Here is a 17,337-nt window from a genome sequence, read left to right on the forward strand (position 1 = left end):
GCCGCCTGTGAAAGGAACTAGCGTGTGACAGACGTCTTCAACTCTGGACAGGAAGTCAATGAGCAGGACGCCCTTCCTGTCCCAGACCACCGTGCTCATCACTTTATACACCGACGCCGTTTGTCTGAACTTCGTCTTGGCTGTAGATCCACTTGAGGTGTCAGGTCAGAGCGGTGTTCTGAACACAATTTCGTCAAAAAGCAGCTCAATAGCCTGTGGAGTGGAAGGGGTAGGCTAGCAATAGAACAGTGCATCACCACTGACTAGAAACTCATTTATTGAACACATAAGTCAGGTATTACCCAAAAGGAACAATCAGTACAAAATTACAAAATAATATACTTTTCCTTTAAGTCACTCAAACATTTAAACAGGCAAATAGCAATTATTTAACTGAAAGCCTTTTAAGAAAGCAAAACTAGAAATTTTGAATGATAAGTTAAAATCATATTTAAATAGGCTCTGACCGAGCAAATATGTTAAAATGAAATACTTCCTTTAAGGATCCAGCGAACAAAATTAATTACATAATCCTCAACAACCATATTACATCCAAGACATTAAAGATTAAACAGTAATATATAACATCAGAGAGCAGCAGTCCCAAGTTTTAAGCAGCACGTTTCAGATGGACTGCACTGCAACAGTACAATACAAGTCCCTCAGAGCGTCTCCCCACACAGGAAGTTATTGCCGCAATCGACAAAATGAACCATGGACCTTGCCGTTGGTGGGGAGGCTTGCGTGCCTCAGCGATACAGATAGCCGTACCGTAGGTGCAACCACAACGGAGGGGTATCTGTTGAGAGGCCAGACAAACGTGTGGTTCCTGAAGAGGGGCAGCAGCCTTTTCAGTAGTTGCAAGGGCAACAGTCTGGATGATTGACTGATCTGGCCTTGTAACAATAACCAAAACGGCCTTGCTGTGCTGGTACTGCGATTGGCTGAAAGCAAGGGGAAACTACGGCCGTAATTTTTCCCGAGGGCATGCAGCTTTACTGTATGATTAAATGATGATGGCGTCCTCTTGGGTAAAATACTCCGGACGTAAAATAGTCCCCCATTCGGATCTCCGGGCGGGGACTACTCAAGAGGATGTCGTTATCAGGAGAAAGAAAACTGGCGTTCTACGGATCGGAGCGTGGAATGTCAGGTCCCTTAATCGGACAGGTAGGATAGAAAATTTGAAAAGGGAAATGGATAGGTTAAAGTTAGATATAGTGGGAATTAGTGAAGTTCGGTGGCAGGAGGAACAAGACTTATGGTCAGGTGAATACAGGGTTATAAACACAAAGTCAAATAGGGGTAATGCAGGAGTAGGTTTAATAATGAATAGGAAAATAGGAATGAGGGTAAGCTACTACAAACAGCACAGTGAACGCATTATTGTGGCCAAGATAGATACGAAGCCCACACCTACTACAGTAGTACAAGTTTATATGCCAACTAGCTCTGCAGATGAAGAAATTGAAGAAATGTATGATGAAATAAAAGAAATTATTCAGATAGTGAAGGGAGACGAAAATTTAATAGTCATGGGTGACTGGAATTCGAGTGTAGGAAAAGGGAGAGAAGGAAACGTAGTAGGTGAATATGGATTGGGGCTAAGAAATGAAAGAGGAAGCCGCCTGGTAGAATTTTGCACAGAGCACAACTTAATCATAGCTAACACTTGGTTTAAGAATCATGAAAGAAGGTTGTATACATGGAAGAACCCTGGAGATACTAAAAGATATCAGATAGATTATATAATGGTAAGACAGAGATTTAGGAACCAGGTTTTAAATTGTAAGACATTTCCAGGGGCAGATGTGGACTCTGACCACAGTCTATTGGTTATGACCTGTAGATTAAAACTGAAGAAACTGCAAAAAGGTGGGAATTTAAGGAGATGGGACCCGGATAAACTGAAAGAACCAGAGGTTGTACAGAGTTTCAGGGAGAGCATAAGGGAACAATTGACAGGAATGGGGGAAAGAAATACAGTAGAAGAAGAATGGGTAGCTTTGTGGGATGAAGTAGTGAAGGCAGCAGAGGATCAAATAGGTAAAAAGACGAGGGCTAGTAGAAATCCTTGGGTAACAGAAGAAATATTGAATTTAATTCATGAAAGGAGAAAATATAAAAATGCAATAAATGAAGCAGGCAAAAAGGAATAGAAACGTCTCAAAAATGAGATCGACAGGAAGTGCAAAATGGCTAAGCAGGGATGGCTAGAGGACAAATGTAAGGATGTAGAGGCTTATCTTACTAGGGGTAAGATAGATACTGCCTACAGGAAAATTAAAGAGACCTTTGGAGATAAGAGAACCACTTGTATGAACATCAGGAGCTCAGATGGAAACCCAGTTCTAAGCAAAGAAGGGAAAGCAGAAAGGTGGAAGGAGTATATAGAGGGTCTATACAAGGGCGATTTACTTGAGGACAATATTATGGAAATGGAAGAGGATGTAGATGAAGATGAAATGGGAGATACGATACTGCGTGAAGAGTTTGACAGAGCACTGAAAGACCTGAATCGAAACAAGGCGCCCGGAGTAGACAACATTCCATTAGAACTACTGGCGGCCTTGGGAGAGCCAGTCCTGACAAAACTCTACCATCTGGTGAGCAAGATGTATGAAACAGGCGAAATACCCTCAGACTTCAAGAAGAATATAATAATTCCAATCCCAAAGAAAGCAGGTGTTGACAGATGTGAAAATTACCGAACTATCAGTTTAATAAGCCACGGCTGCAAAATACTATCGCGAATTCTTTACAGACGAATGGAAAAACTAGTAGAAGCCGACCTCGGGGAAGATCAGTTTGGATTCCGTAGAATTACTGGAACACGTGAGGCAATACTGACCTTACGACTTATCTTAGAAGAAAGATTAAGGAAAGGCAAACCTACGTTTCTAGCATTTGTAGACTTAGAGAAAGCTTTTGACGATGTTAACTGGAATACTCTCTTTCAAATTCTAAAGGTGGCAGGGGTAAAATACAGTGAGCGAAAGGCTATTTACAATTTGTACAGAATCCAGATGGCAGTTATAAGAGTCGAGGGACATGAAAGGAAAGCAGTGGTTGGGAAGGGAGTAAGACAGGGGTATAGCCTCTGCCCGATGTTATTCAATCTGTATATTGAGCAAGCAGTAAAGGAAACAAAAGAAAATTCGGAGTAGGTATTAAAGTCCATGGAGAAGAAATAAAAACTTTGGGGTTTGTCGATGACATTGTAATTCTGTCAGAGACACCAAAGGACTTGGAAGAGCAGTTGAACAGAGTGGACGGTGTCTTGAAAGGAGGATATAAGATGAACATCAACAAAAGCAAAACGAGGATAATGGAATGTAGTCGAATTAAGTCGGGTGATGTTGAGGGTATTAGATAAGAAAATGAGACACTTAAAGTAGTAAAGGAGTTTTGCTATTTGGGGAGCAAAATAACTGATGATGGTCGAAGTAGAGAGGATATAAAATGTAGACTGGCAATGGCAAGGAAAGCGTTTCTGAAGAAGAGAAATTTGTTAACATCGAGTATAGATTTAAGTGTCAGGAAGTCATTTCTAAAAGTATTTGTATGGAGTGTAGCCATGTATGGAAGTGAAACATGGACGGTAAATAGTTTGGACAAGAAGAGAATAGAAGCTTTCGAAATGTGGTGCTACAGAAGAATGCTGAAGATTAGATGGGTAGATCACATAACTAATGAGGAGGTACTGAATAGGATTGGGGAGGAGTTTGTGGCACAACTTGACCAGAAGAAGGGATCGGTTGGTAGGACATGTTCTGAGGCATCAAGGGATCACCAATTTAGTATTGGAGGGCAGCGTGGAGGGTAAAAATCGTAGGGGGAGACCAAGAGATGAATACACTAAGCAGATTCAGAAGGATGTAGGTTGCAGTAGGTACTGGGAGATGAAGAAGCTTGCACAGGATAGAGTAGCATGGAGAGCTGCATCAAAGCATCTCAGGACTGAAGACCACAACAACAACAACATGAACATCATTCCATGTACAGACCTAAAACAAACCCAAAGCTCTCTTAAGTTTGGTACAGTTAATTCCTTTTCAACATAACATACTGTTTTGGTTGGCAGGAGAGCCAACACCGTGTTACTAGAAGGAGGCCGAAAGGCACGCGTTTTAGCTCTTGACGGTACATGATTCAATATCAATAGTAACTGATAATGGCGCCTTCCTAGGTCGTAGCAAATGACGTAGCTGAAGGCTATGCTAAATTATCGTCTCGGCAAATGAGAGCGTATTTTGTCAGTGAACCATCACTAGCAAAGTCGGTTGTACAACTGGGGCGAGTGCTAGGAAGTCTCTCTAGACCTGCCGTGTGGCGGCGCTCGGTCTGCAATCACTGATAGTGGCGACACGCGGTTCCGACGTATACTAACGGACCGCGGCCGATTTAAAGGCTACCACCTAGCAAGTGTGGTGTCTGGCAGTGACACCACACATACATCACAAGTCTAGCCCTAGGACGGCACCGACACTCCGCAATTTAGCACGCGAAAAACTACAGCGATGCACTCATCACGTATCCTTACAAAATCCAAGAACAGAGTGGCGGCTCCCCAATAGCGGAACATTTAACCACGCGCAGCGTGCGGGTTTTCGGCATGCTGATCTCGCCCTTAACCTCAACACCAGCTCAAACACTAGTCAGCCTACAATCTTGAACCACCATACACATTCCTTCAGTTACTGCATAGGAAGCCAATGTGATAGGCAAACAGACCAGCATATGACAAAAGCCTAAGCAATTTCCTTACTAGACAACCCTTATGAATAGTAGCCGTAATTTTTTTTTTAAACGTGAGGACACCCACAATCAACGCCAATCATAAGGACAGTAGAACATAAGCAAGCAGCAATGGTAACTTCTGCTCAGATTGGCTACAAATCAGCGCGTGATTTAACACACCAGAGAACAGTCTTTAGAACATAACCATCAATACAATAGCAAATTACTCACACGTGTACTCCCCCACGATTTCGATTCGCAAAGCCATAGACAAAACGTGGAGAACGTATCACTTAGACCAACATAATGGTGCTCCCTCAGTTACCCCAAATAACTGACTCCCTTAGTTGCACCGCAAAGAACCAGACCTAAGAAACCACCACAGTTTTCGCCTCTAAATTGTCACAGTACACGTGAGACTCAATCACAAATGTAATTTTACATCACCAGTTCCCGTATAGTCAATGCAACGTTTATAACGGTAGGCAGCAACATCGTACGGAAAAGAGCGTAGACACAAGGTCTTACCAATTCCCTTCTCCGAAAGCAGCTACCGCAACTCTCGGGAACCACTGGGACATCCAATGTAAAATCTTTATTCCTTCACACAAATTACAGGACGCCCGCTTCCCGTTGCTTATTACGGCGCGTTCCGTTCAGAGCCAACTTGTATATCTCCATGTGATAGGTCCGGTCCCACACTCGCTGCGTCTTCCACCACGTCCCGGAGCATTTCCCCCCCCCCCCCCCCCCCCCAGGATCCAGGATCTCGCCTCGTTACTCCGTTACTCCTCGTGTGGCCCCAGAGGCCGCTGTTTACCGCCCTGACCGTGGTAGGAAAGATAAACCACCAGATTGGCACTATAGATATGAGCCGCCACAGCTCACGACTGTGACGCCAATGCATCGACTGCTGCTTAGTTTCCGGGGTCAGGAGACAAATGCATGCCTCATAGCCCGTGAGAAACTCGAGAAACTTGTCGCCGTCATCATGATGCCACTGCAGAAACGTCAGTGCTGCTGCAAAGCGTTTCGTTTTGTGCACGGATGTCAGGTTTCTCGACACTCACTTGGCACACAATTTCTTGAACAGCAGACGTTTAGTATCAATTTCGTGCAACATGCATCGCAATGTCTGCCGAAAGTGGCTGCTGAGTTCCGTAATCGTGAAGAGACGGTTTTCCAGGACGCGCTGCCGCACCAGCTCAACCAGGTAATCATTAATGAGGGACGCTCGCCCACTGCGATCGTGAACGCTTTAACGATCTTCGGAAGGAAGCCTACACCAGCGACGTACAATCCGTTTTCTCGTGATTTTCTGCCCGTAGACCTGACAGAGCTGACGACGAGCCTCGATAGGCGCTATGTTTTGTGCATTAAGTATCCTTATCACTGACCGAATCTCACAGACAGCGGGACAGCGAATAAGAGGCGCAATTTCGGGGCACTGCTGCCGCTGTATTGGCACCAGGCGAGGCCAGCACGGCCAGCATTTGATTGCCACGTCACAGATCTGTTGCGCATGCGCAATTTTCCCGGCTAAATTGTCTACCTTAAAGGGAAAAAGCATAGGGAAACTTTCTTTATGGATGCCCCTCGTACTTCTACTTGTTACGCTTATCACTAACTTCTTTTTTGCTACTCCATATCACTTTCATCCTTCTCGGTGCACTATCTATATTCCGTACTCATCAAATTGTTCACTCCTGTGGTTCCTCCTCTCTTTCGCTGAAAATTGCAATTTAATCAGCGAATCTTATCAGTGATATCCTTTCAACCCGAATTCCAATGTCACTCTTGACTCCTTTATTTCTGTCATTGTTTCTTCGCGATGCAGATACAATGGTAGGTGAGGATGTTTGCAACCCCGTCCTACATTCAGTTTCATAAGACCACTTCGCTGTCAGTCTTCCTTTCTTATTGTTCAGTCTTGGATCTTTCATCCCCGTCTTTCCTTATATCACTACTTCTTTTCGGAAATTAGAACATTTTTCACCATTTTACGTGGTCGATCGTTTTTTCTTGGTTGATAAATGAAATGAACATTTCTTGCTTTTTCGTAAGTGTTGCTTCCATTATCAGGTGCAACGCCAGACGTGCCTCTCTGATGATTTTATCTTTGCTAAGTCAGTTTGATAATGAGAAAGATGTCACTGATCGTGTTATATTCTTCTCCTTACACTATTTGATCGAAAGTATCTCAGCAGCGGAAATGACTGTAGCATCCACGTGAGGTGGACCCACCAGTATAAAAGGAGGCATGAAGTGTTGTGTTGTCAGCAGAGTGGCAGTAACAGCAGAACCTGTCGGAGAGGAGACCTCAGTGAACATGGACCAGTCGACGGATTTCACCTGGGTAACAGATCCATCAGTGACCTTTCAACCCTTCCAAAGCTGTCCAAATGCTGCGATTGTGAAATGGAAAAGCTAAGACCACGCAGACCCTATGTACAGACTGACAGGACCGTCGAACATGGCACAGGATGGTTCTAAAAAACTGCATAAAATCAGCGGACTGATTGACTTATAAATTTCAGAGGGCTACCAACGTCCAGTTAGCACAATTCCTATGCATACGGAGTTACTTAGAAACGGACAAAATGGTCGAGTAGCTCCTCGTAACCCAAACATACTAGGTGATAATTTTTGAACTATATGAAAGAAAACGCAAATTAGTTACAAACTAACTTCATTCCACATGTAAATGTCTAAAGATATTCCCGTGTAGGTTATGACATGTTCAATATGCCTGCCATCAGTGGCGATGTGGCTTAGACGAATAGCGAAATTCTGCGTGACCCGCTGAAGTGTCGGAACATTGACGCCTTCAATGACCTCCTAAATAGCTGTTTTAAGCTCAGCAATGGTTATCGGGCTCTTGCTGTATACCTTGTCTTTAATATAGCCCCTCAAAAAATATTCGCTTGTGTTCAGATCCGGAGAACATGTCGGCCAATCGAGGCCCACGCCTGTGGCGTCTGCGTATCCCAGAGCCACAATGTGGTCGCCAAAGTGCTCCTCCAGGACATCAAACACTATCCTGCTTCGATGGGGTTGAGCTCCGTTTTGATTGAAGCACATCTTGTCGAAAGCAGGGTCGCTTTGGATAATGGGGATCTTCCAAAACCTTCACGTACCATTCGGTAGTCATCATGTCGTCAAGGTATATCGCTCCAATTATTCCGTCATTGGACATTGCACACCACACAGCCACTCGTTGAGGCTTTTCCATCACGAAATGCGGATTCTCAGTCCCCCAAATGGGCCAGTTTTGCTTATTGACGAAACCTTCGTCGCACAACCAAATGGTAATAATCCTAATCATGCCCCGCGGCCAATCGTGCAGTTTGAACCTCCTAACACAAACTGTTCAGAGGTTAAGACTATTTTATTTCATACAGTTCGATAATTGTCACCCTGTACCTTTACTGAATGCTAAGTGGCGGTGAGGTGGTTGAAGGAACGAATCCACTGGACAGTGGATGTCTGGAAACGAGTGATTTGGAGTGACAAATGAAGCTATACCTTGTGGCAATGGTTTGTATTTGACGAATCCCTGTAGAAAGTTACGTGTCGCCGTATTTAGTGCCAATAGTGAAGTCTGAATGAGGTGGTATTACGGTTTCCAGGTGTTTTTCATGGTTCTGACAAGGTCTCCTCATTGCCTTTAAATGCTAATTGCGACAGGCTATGTACACGTATTGCAATATTGTGTACTGGATCAGTGGAGGAAAACTGTATCAGTATCACAAAACACTAAGTCATGAAGCAGGATCGGTGAGGCAAAGTTTTATGGACAATAACATTCCTGTAACGGACTGATCAGCCCAAAGTCACGACGTTAACACAATGTGACACATTGGGGATGAGGCACAACGTCAACTTCACTCCAAACCCAACTGTCCGACATCACTTTTGGTTTCGGCTCTTGAGGAAGAATGGGCTGCCACTCCTGCTCAGACATTCACACACTATTGAAAGTATTGCCAGCAGAGTTGAAGCCGTTGTAAGGTTAAGGGTGGACACACACTGGTGGACATATATTGATGTCGACTGATAGGTGTTCATGCAGTTTTGGTCACGTAATGTATCTTCGGGATTGTGAGGAAGATACTTTCCGAAAACCTCATGCTACATCTCCAGTCTCATCGATTATATACACTAACTTGAATGGCCGTTGTTTCCCCATTTCCCTAATGATTTTAGAAATCGAGAAACAATGTTATATCCACTTCTGGCTTATTTGATCGCAGTGTCAGAATACTCAACTATAATAATGGATCCCATATGTCTTGCATCTCGACTCCCATTTCCTTCTGAATCATCAGACAAGTTTACTCCTCGTAGAGGCTTCCAAAGTAATCTTTACATCTATCCGCTCTCTCCTCTGAGCCTGACAGTGGAACTCCCGTTCCACTTTTAATGTTACCGCCATTGCTTTGAATTTCATAAGAGGTTCCTTTGACGTTTCTGTTTGATGAGTCAGCCATTGCGACGCTCATTTCATTTCGGAATTATTTTCATTCCTTTTGTCCTTTGGTGAACAGCAAACCTGTTGGTCCGTGCAGTAATTAATTTTCAGAGACGTTTATTAGCACAGACCGTCAGGGAACGAAGCCAAACTCAAACAGTGAGTTGCAATCATAGTCTAGAACACGCGAAAAGTGCCAATTTGGAAGAGCAAGGCAATGTTCCAAACCGATTGCCACAAACGGAGCAGAGCCATAGCAAGGGCCACAAATGCTGCAGTATGACAACACTTAGAATGTCGTTCTGCAAACACTTCAATACAGAGTAAAAACGTGCAACGTCCGAGCTCTGCCGCTTCAATGGGCTCTAGTACCGATGAGAAATACAGAGACAGGGAAAACCGTCTGTTATCGAGACCCCACGGCGTGGTCAGGACCACGTACACCTCTGGTTAAATGACGGCGAATGGCCACCTAACCCGCTACAATGACGTGATGTTTGGCTTTAAGTACCCTTGTTAAAGGCAACCTCGTCCGCAGAGTCTGGTCACTCCATTTGCATCACCACTCTCGTCGGGATAACCGTCCCGCTAGTTGCTCGTATACTCTGCTGGTGGACCATGATGTGCTGCTTACTGCCTGTTTGAAGACTTCAGCTAAGAAACTGCAGCCTGCCGGCTGTGGTTGGACCTCATCGGGTGAAGGGCAAACCTACTGACTGAGACGCCCTGCTAAACAGGTAGTTTAAATTGTGGAAATGTGCCAAAATAAGCGGCTGTCAGTTACACTCGAACATACAACTTTATTTATTTGACTAAAAATTACAAGATACCAGAAAATTGAAAAAAAAACAACACAGCATTAATTTTAGGAACTTAATTACTGGCTGAATGCGCCATACAACCTCATGCCTTAAGGGCAAGACGACTTTAATTTAAAATCGGCTGAAAGCCAATAACTTAAGACTCAAACGAAAATCAGAAATTTAAAAGGCAGAAGGCCCTATCTTAAACCAGTTCTTTCAATTAGGCTGAACGCCCAAACAATCTCACACCTTCAGAGCAAAACAACTTTAATTAAAAAAAAAATCGGCTGAAGGTTCATCTCTTAAGAGTCAAACCAAAATTGAATTTTTAAAAGGCAAAAGGCCTTCTTTAATTAGGCTGAAGGCCCAAACAATCTGACACGTTAAGAGCAAAACAACTTTAAAAATCAGTCGAAGGTCCATCACTTAAGACTCAAATCAAAAATTTTTTTAAAAGGCCAAGGCCTTACCTTAAGACAGTTCTTTAAATTAGGCTGAAGGCCCAAACAATCTTACTCCTTAAGGGCAAAACAACCTTAATTTAAAAATCGGCTGGATGCTACACAAATACAAACAACACGAACAAATAAGATAAGATAGTACACCCAACGGCGCTCAGAAGTTTCCGAGCGTCGGCCTGGGATTCAAACACTAACGCTCGCTCAGGCGAGGCAGGCAGTCGGCCCAACCATTCTCGATCCGACGACAACCCAACCGACAGGCAGTCAACGGACCCACCGACAAGGTACCTTCCGCTCCTCCCGACCAGCACACAACACGGAGTTCAATTGAACAACGTATAAAGAATTGGCGCCCTCAACCAATTATACATTGAGCTGTCAAACTACACACTGTGCTGGCCAGCGACAACACGATGAGGAAAACACACTGCCTGAATTTACGTCAACGGCCAGGGCAGGTAACCGGAACGTTAACGGCCACAATGCAGAAGATTCGGCTGGTGCACTTCAATTCAAAATAAACAAGTACAGTTAAGTTCCACTGGAGATTGGCTAAAACTTGCCAGCTTGAAAACACACGTTGTTGCTCGTGGGAATGTCCCAACACCGAAATCCAAACGACGCAATGTGAACAGTCGTAACTTGCTGGTAGATTAAGTCAAAACTCAACTTTCGCGTCCAGGGTCGGTGAGCCACGGACCTCGTAGCAATAGGAACAACCCCTCACACTCCGACCGCGCGTGGACGCCGCCAGCGGCCCCGGCCCAACTACGCGCCGCGGAGATGTCCTCGCTGCTCCACGCCAACCGACCAACTGCCCGCACACAGCACAGCCGGAAGCTCTCAGCGCCAGGCCAAAGACAGTACAAGGTGCGAATATCGATACACACCGCTGCTGCCACTCGCGGAGAGAAAGGATAACAGCATAATCGCGATAACCGCAGGAGACTAAACACAGAATAGCAACCAAGGTTTAATCCAAAGCATAGCATGAGCCAGCCACGGCTCACTGACTGCGAACTGGCATCTTTTGCTTGCTGAATGGGCACCTGAGTGCTGCCGCTCGGGTTGTAGGTGTCCCGCCTTCCTCACTGTAAGCTGTTCGAGCTGCGGCAGGACTGGGCTTCTACTCTCACGACAAGTGCCGTCCGGAACATGCTGTTGGTACAGGTCTACTGTGGGCTGCTTCACTGGCCCTGCTACCGCACCCCACGGCGCCCTGCTGTCGCGCAGTGTCCTCTACCCGCCACGAGGAACATGAACCGCCAGAGTGGTGTGTCTAGCGTTCCTCGCCGATGCCTGAGCGAACAGCCCACCCCTTTTTACTGAAAATTTGAGATGACCATATTCATTGTAGCAATCACGTTAGTAAAATGTTTATTGCAGATATCGCTGTTTCGCTGACGCCTTCGGGCATAAGAAAGGGACATTCCCCAGTCGTCGGAGATGGGCCTCCGACACTTGTTACGTCACCACCCCACCTGTCCAAACTCGACGCCCGCTGATCTCTTGAACTGAGGGGTGACCATTAAAAGTGGCGTACAGAAGTAGACATCTCCTATCCTCCAATCGTCCCAACTGAGGGTCAGAAGCGGTATCATGACACCCGACATCATCGTAATAGTCGTCACGTCGACATTGCTGCCATCACAGAATGTGATATCAAAACACCTTTCAACCGTCTAAATTTACAACTTGTTATTTTATTGAACAAGCAGTTTCGAGATATATTACACCATCTTCAGGTCCCCTTACCGACTTGTAGGTTGTAGTGGCTCAATAACATAATTTAGAAATTTAGACAGCTGAAAGGTGTTCTGATTTGACAGTCTGTATTGAACAGCCGAGGTCCCGCAATCACCTGTAAAAATATGGACATACAAAAAATTTCTGCAGTCATCTTCGTTCGTCTTGCAGTCTGCACTTCATACTGGCGGCTGGTGTATGAGAATTACTTTTTTACCTTGTAGCTGGCCTTTGTCATTGTATAGTTGTTGACCAAAGTAGATCCTAATAACGCTCATTTGAGTCTGAAAGTAATTCTGTTGCAGCACTGAGAAGCTCCTGTCCTGTAAGAATTTAGAGGTAAATGTAATGAAACTTAATTTAACACCTGCCAAGCGTGCGTTTTGTAACATTTCTGGGCTCGAGTTGGCATCCGCCAAAGCTGTGACAGACACATTTTTTTCTTGTCGAAATTGCGGTCATTTGGCACTGGATTGTAATGAATGTTTGCACTGTATTGTTCGGGCAGTGGTAGGTTACGCAAGATGTTGGTACAAATACGCACCAGTAGTACAAGTGTTTCTATTGTGACTCTTGGAGCATCTCTTCAAGTTACGTGATTTAACCGAACAGGCAGCTGAGGGATTAGATACAGGCCTTTATAAGAACCGGTTAGAGATACTGCGTGCCGAGAAGCAAGCAAACACAGCTTCAGAGGAAATAGAGGCAAAAGAAGAAATGGGATGTCTGGGGAATAACAGAACGTGAAAGGGAATCAAGCTATAGTGTAAAGCGTCACTATGACGAGGCAGGTATTACGATGGCAAAACGCGCGTTTGAGATTACACAACGCCAACAGGTGACGGGAATCGAAGGCTGAGGAGGCCCTGTAAATTTACTTGCGACGCACTGGCGTCGTGAAAATAACTGAGAGTAATGCAGAGGTCTTGTGACAATGCGGAGTCTGAATAGCCAAACGGAGTGTCTGAGCTACACGGGAGTAAACTGGCAATTGAGTAGCCACACGGTTGATAATGATTCTGATGAAATAGTATCTGTGCCACTTGGTGAGAATGGTTGTCGTTTTGCGGCCGTGGAGTCTGCGCCAAATATACGGGGGAGTACGTGTGCCACAGATTGTTTCGTCGTGCAGAACGGAACTGCAGACTTTGATTTTGTGATACATACTACGGAGAAAGCACAAGAAGTTACTGATGGTGTTAGTTCTGTAGCGAATGTTGTGAACGATGAAGAAGTGCACACACAATTCTTTACGAAGGACGCAAATTCGTCGACACGTACACTGGCAACATCTTCTATAAGGGGGCAGGGAGGAAGAAAAGAAGAAGGAAAACCGCTCGTAAGGTTAATCAGTGGGCCCACGAGGTCAATACCTTCAAGATTTTGTGCCTCAGGATCAGGGTAAATTTGGCGATACTTGCAATGTTATGGGTAATGAGGTTAAAAAAAAAGGTCGTAAAGTCTTTCTAACAGGACGTTTATAATGGTTAAGGTATTATTTTAGCCAAAGAAGGCAGTTGCAAGTTTTATATTCTATCAAGGGTCTATTATTATGAAAGTAGAACCACATTAACTGCATACAGCATCACTGAGATTCAGTGCACGTGGTAAAGTGCCGAAGAGCACAAGGAGTTGGTTTTGAAAAGAAAAAGTACAGCGTGGGGCAACTAAAAGTAGCCAGGGAAAGTGTATACGATTAGACGTGAAAGTATGCATACAACCACACACTGTAACGAGGGTAATACGGGATGTGTCAGTGTGAGTGGAGCAGCATAAAGGGAACGGTGGTACTCACAATGCAGGAGCGGCTGTTGGTTGTGAAAAGCTGCCTGACAACAAAGTGTGTGGCAACTGTGTGGTCAGTTGTTAGCTGAGAAGTTTAATAGTGGTCACTGTGCAAGCAAAGAGTGCCGTGCAACGCTTAATCCGAAAATGGCGTCAAACAGGATCTGTTTTGAACAAGTCAGAAAACATTTTGAAACATGCCCACACACCAGAAAATGTGGCTGCAGTTCACCAGAAAGTGCTTCAGAGTCCTACCAATTCAACCCGACGCCCGTCTCAAGAGATCAGCGTATCACGTCGCTCAAGCAGACGAATACTCCACCTGGACCTGCACACGCATCCCTACCGAACGTCTGTTGTTATTAAAACCGCTAGATGCTTGTCAGCGCATCCAGTTCCGTGCGTGGCCGTTCATTGAGATAACAGTGAATGGCTTTGACATGGATGTGTTCTTTATGTCTGATGAAATCTGGTTTCACCTGAGTAGTCAGGTCAACTCACAGAATCACAGGTTCTGGGCAGCGGAGAATCCGCGTACCTCCCACGAAACACCGTTGCATGATCAGAAGGTTGTGTCTGGTGTGAAGTGTCTGCACGCTGCATTATTGGTCCCATCTTCTTTCATCAGACGCTGACTTCATCGCGTTACATTGCCAACAGTTTGAAACCATTTGTGGAAGCATTAACGGGGGAGGAAAAGACCTACAGTTACTGTCAACACGATGGAAAAACTGGCCCTGTAGCTGGCAGAACCTTGGAGGACATTTACACCATCTTCAAGTCTGATAGTTGGCCGTCCAGGTCACCTGATCTGTCAGTGTGCGATTACTTTGTCTGGGGAGCCCTCAACTCTAAGGTGTATCGCAACAACCCACATAGTCTTCAAGAGCTGCAGTAGAATATTTCAGTTGAGATTGCAGCAATTCCAGCAGTTCAGCTTCGATCCACCTTCAGAAATTTGCTGATAAGGGCCCAAAAGTGCCAAGAGATGAATGGTGGTCGCTTTCAACATCTATTATAGTGCCGTATTTCCTTTTCTCGTACGCTAGAACTCTGTTCGCCGGGCCATTTTTATTTGCCCCACCCTGTATAAGGAAGCATGGCTCTACAAGATGTAGACAGTCTGTAACTAACTACGAAGTTAGAGAGGTAACTAGAGCTACCGACGAACATATTGTTTATTTGTAACTCATCGCCAAGCAGCGAGCAGAGCTACAGCAAGGGGCACAAACGGTACAGTATGACAACACTTAGAGCGTCGTTCCCCAAACACTACTATACGGAGTAATAACTTGCAACGTCCGAATTACGCCACTCCGAGGGGCTCCAGTAATGATGAGAAATGGAGAGACAGGGAAGGCCGTCCTTAATTTAGACACCACCGTATAAAAGGAAGTTACTGGAGGAAAATGAGACGTATGAAATGGCAAGTTGCATCCCGAAGAAAGGAGATATCCAGAAGAAATAACCGACTTGTAACAAAGTGGGGCGATAGCAGTTAACAATAGCATAAAAAATGCAGAACAGATGGTCTAGGGGAGCAGAGAGAGCCTTCCTTCAAATAGCCACTGAGAAACGGTTACTGATCGATGCACTCGCAGCGGCTCACCCCAAAGTAGACAATAAATAAATGCAGTGAGTCGGATTAAGAGCTGGAATGTTAAGTAGTTTTTATTAAAGACACTTTTTTATTTGCTGTTGAGGGACAACTAAATGATATAAACTTCAACTGACAGGCTTAACAGTTAAGTTACCAACTGTACTTTAACTGTTCGGTGGGTGGTACATTTAATACAGTATCTGGTGTATTTAGTAAATTATCATGGAAAGCAGGTCATCATTATCTATTTCTTTATAATGAAGATATGTTCACTGCTACTAACGGAAAACTAGATAACTGTTTGCAACAAATGAACAATCATTTAGCTTGAAGTAATGAAGAAATAAAACATCGGTTAGATGCAAATTACGATAAAATAGACGCTAGTGTTAAACGAATGAAAGACAGATTAACCACCAGTAGAAGTGAAATAAGTTCGAAGAGAGAACCAGTTGGTAATGAGGAAAATCAGGTCAGTAAAAACCTAAAACTGCTAGAGGTTCATATTCAAGGGTCAGCATTGGAAGCCATTAAGGAGCAGATGGCAACTTTTAAAGCCGGTTTTCTTTAGAAAGGATACAAGAAAACACAGCCTGCTGGACGAAGAGTTTCAAGAAACTAGAGCTAATAAAGAGTACATAGTTAAAAATATATATAAATTATTCAAGGAACTAATAGTTGGAAACTCAAGTCCCCTGAAGAAGTAGACTTAGATGAAAGCTTTAATAAAAGACAACAATTTACTGAGGATTGGAGAAAGTATTGCAGGAGGAACTCACAGATTCTCAGGATTATTATGAAGCTGTTAATGACAATAGACAGGAGCATAATTTCAAGGAAATAAAAAATTCGAGAACAATTACAGGATAAGGTAGAGAACATTAGAATTAAGTGCACTTTGGAAAACATGGCATCAAAAATATATGCCAAGACTGTCTTCAAAAAGTCGTGCTCAAAATTGGTTTCACTGAGTAAAAATTTGAAGACTGTTACGAAGCCTAAAGAAAGAAACTACTTAATCTCAGATACAAATGTTATGTAAGATCTGTATTAACTGGGAATACAGAGATATTTAGGAAGTATAGGGACACGGTAGACTATATTTGTGAAAATTGGTTAGCTTTCTTCATCAGAAAGTGACGAAAGTGATCATGAATTATGCCGAAAAATAAATTAATATGCTGAGAATGATTAAGTTACCAGGCAGAGATACTTGCACTCACTGATCTTCGGGTTAACAGTGATCCTTGGTCAATACACTAACTGGAAGAAAATAACATTCTGAAGTACAAATACTATTGAGTACCCACAGTATGACTGCTGACGCAGAAAAGAAACCGTCTAAATGATAATATTAACAGTATTCCAACATTATAGTGTGTCCCTGTTTAAAGTTCCAGTTTCAGAGCTTTCTAGACAGGGGAACTTTTCTCAGAATGACATCAAACTTGAACAGCATATTATTGACGCAGAAGGAAACGCCTGATACAAAAAAAAGGTAACCAAAATTTGACCAATAACTGACGCTCAAAGCGCCAGAGAATGCACAGCACGCGGCAATTCCTCAGGTTGTGTCCGAACGCCTAAATCGACTGTCTGAAGAATCCCGCGCTGCTGATATAGCTCTTTTACATAAACGATGACTGTATGTCAGTAGCCCTGCAGAATATCCGGACACTCGAGGGTATGAAGAATGGCACTGGGTCGATGTCTGCTAAGGCTCTGGAGAAA

Source organism: Schistocerca nitens, chromosome 8 (genome assembly GCF_023898315.1).
Source record: "Schistocerca nitens isolate TAMUIC-IGC-003100 chromosome 8, iqSchNite1.1, whole genome shotgun sequence".
Taxonomy (NCBI): Eukaryota; Metazoa; Arthropoda; class Insecta; order Orthoptera; family Acrididae; genus Schistocerca; species Schistocerca nitens.